General features: G+C 46.6%; 1 pseudogene; it reads left to right on the top strand.

The window, feature by feature from the left end:
• The first annotated feature begins 286 nt into the window (after positions 1-286).
• Positions 287-932, top strand: LOC100401052 (large ribosomal subunit protein eL14 pseudogene; annotated as a pseudogene).
• The last annotated feature ends 1,699 nt before the right edge of the window (positions 933-2,631 follow it).

Here is a 2,631-nt window from a genome sequence, read left to right as displayed (position 1 = left end):
CTTTCCAATCGGTGTTAGTTTCCTAGTACCACTGTAGCACAGTACCATGAACTGAGTGGCTGAGACATCTGTCTTAGATCTGGAGGCTGGAAGCCCAAAGGCGAGGTGTGTACAGGCTTGAGTACTTCTAAGGGCTGTGCAAGGCATCTGCATTCTCTCTGTGTTTATGTCCATGTCCAACTGTCCCCTTTTCCTAAGGGCACCAGTCATTTTGGAATAGAAGCCACCCTGGTACTCTCATCTCATGGCAACTAATTGCATCTGCTTCTCGCCTAACGCTGCCAATATGGTGTTCAGGTGCTTCGTGAAGTTTGGCCGGGTGGCCTACGTCTTCTTTGGACCTCATGCCGGAAAATAGGTGGCGATTGTAGATGTTATTGATCAAAACAGGGCTTTGGTTGATGGACCTTGCACTCAGGTGAGGAGACAGGCCATGCCTTTCAAGTGCATGCAGCTCACTGATTTCATCCTCAAGTTTCCACACAGTGCCCGCCAGAAGTATGTCCGGCAAGCCTGGCAGAAGGCAGACATCAATACGAAATGGGCAGCCACTCGATGGGCCAAGAAGATTGAAGCCAGAGAAAGGAAAGCCAAGATGACAGATTTTGATCATTTTAAAGTTATGAAGGCAAAGAAAATGAGGAACAGAATAATCAAGAATGAAGTTAAGAAGCTTCAAAAGGCAGCTCTCTTGAAAGCTTCTCCCAAAAAAGCACCTGCTGCTAAGGCTGCTGCTGCAGCTGCTGCTAAAGTCCCAGCAAAAAGAGACCACCGCAGGCAAGAAGGCTCCTGCCCAGAAAGCCACAGGCCAGAAGGCAGTGCCTGCTCCAAAATTGAGAAGGGTCAAAAAGCTCCAGCCAAGAAAGCACCTGCTCCAAAGGCATCTGGAAAGAAAGCATAAGAGGCAGTTATACAAAGTAATAAAGGTTCTTTTCAACATGTTGGCAAATCTAAAAAAAAAAAAAAAAGAAACTAATTGCATCTACACAATCCTATTCCAAATGAGGTCTCATTCTCAGTTACTGGGAGATTAGGACATCAGCATATGAATTGGAGTGGTGCAGAGACACAGTTCCTACTCTTCCACTTGCCAAGCTCTTCTTTAATAGATATTATCCAACACTGGGCTCATTGGATGGCATGTCGAGAAGGTACCATGTGTCAGTCACTGCACTGGTCACAGGTATGGAGCAATGAACACACAGACACAATCCTTGTGCCCATATAAGCAAATACTCAGTTATTAGAAAGTGTGATGTGGGCTACGGTGGGCAAAGGATAGGGTGACATCCTAGAGATCCTAGGAGGGATGCCTCACTTGGGTCTTCAGATGATTAGGTAAGACTATTTCAGAAAAGAGGAAGGGCATGTGCAGAGCCTGGATCTTTGGAAGACTATAGGAGTTCACCAGGTTTGCAGTGAGCCTGAGCTGGGTGGGAGCAGGGTGGAGGCCGAAGGGAAATCAGGAAGGATCGCCTAAGCCACGTTGAGAAATTTTGACCCCATCCCACAGGTGGAAGAGCCACAGAAATATTCAACAGAGGTGACATCAAAGAGCCAGTGGATACTCATGTGTTCAAGGGAGAGTGGATAGCAGAGGCAGGACTGGAGGTGGGAGGCAGGAACTCCCTTGTAGCTGACGGTGGTGACCTGATTATGGATGAAGTGGAAGTGGAGGGCATGGAGAGATGTAAGTGAATTTGAGAGGGAGAATATAAGAAGACAGGATTGACTCGGCATGTTGGCTCATGCCTGTAATCCCAGCACTTTGGAAGGCTGAGGTTGGCGGATCACTTGAGGTCAGGAGTTTGAGACCAGCCTGGCCAAAATGGTATAATCCTATTTCTACTAAAAATACAAAAAAAAATATATATATTAGCCTGGAGTGGTGGTGAATACTTGTAGTCCCAGCTACTTGGGAGGCCAAGGCAGGAGAATCACTTGAGCCTTTGAGGCAGAGGAGGTTGCAGTGAGCCGAGATCGCGCCACTGCACTCCAGCCCAGGTGACAGAGCAAGACTCCATCTCAAAAATAATAAATAAATAAATAAATTATTAATAATTTTTTTTTTGAGACGGAGTCCTGCACTGTCGCCTGGGCTGGAGTGCAGCGGTGCGATCTCGGCTCACTGCAACCTCCGCCTCCTGTGTTCAAGAGATTCTCTTGCCTTGGCCTCATGAGTAGCTGGGATTACAGGCGCCCATGACCACAACCAGATAATTTTTTGTACTTTTAGTAGAGATGGGGTTTCACCATGTTGGCCAGGCTGGTCTCAAACTCCTGATCTTGTGATTCACTCGCTCCAGCTTCCCAAAGTACTGGGATTACAGGGGTGAGCCACTGCGCCCAGCCAAAATAATTCTTTTTTAAAAGAAGAGAGGAAGACAGGATTAACTGAATGTTGTAGGTTGAGGAAGAGGGACACCATCACAGAAAACTCTAAGTCCTTCCTTGAAAACCAGATGAAGGTAGTGCCATTGACTGGAACAAAACTGCAAGAGCAGCAGGTTTGGGAGCGGCAAAGAGCAAACGCATTTTAACTCCAATTTGGAGAGTGCATTGATAGTTTCTTAGGTGTTTTGTTTCCTAACCCAACAGCAGAAAGTCTACAATTTTTTGTTTTGTTGCTGG

The sequence above is a fragment of the Callithrix jacchus genome, chromosome 14 (assembly GCF_049354715.1).
Source record: "Callithrix jacchus isolate 240 chromosome 14, calJac240_pri, whole genome shotgun sequence".
Classification (NCBI taxonomy): domain Eukaryota; kingdom Metazoa; phylum Chordata; class Mammalia; order Primates; family Cebidae; genus Callithrix; species Callithrix jacchus.
This window is presented reverse-complemented; position numbering and strand designations above follow the sequence as displayed.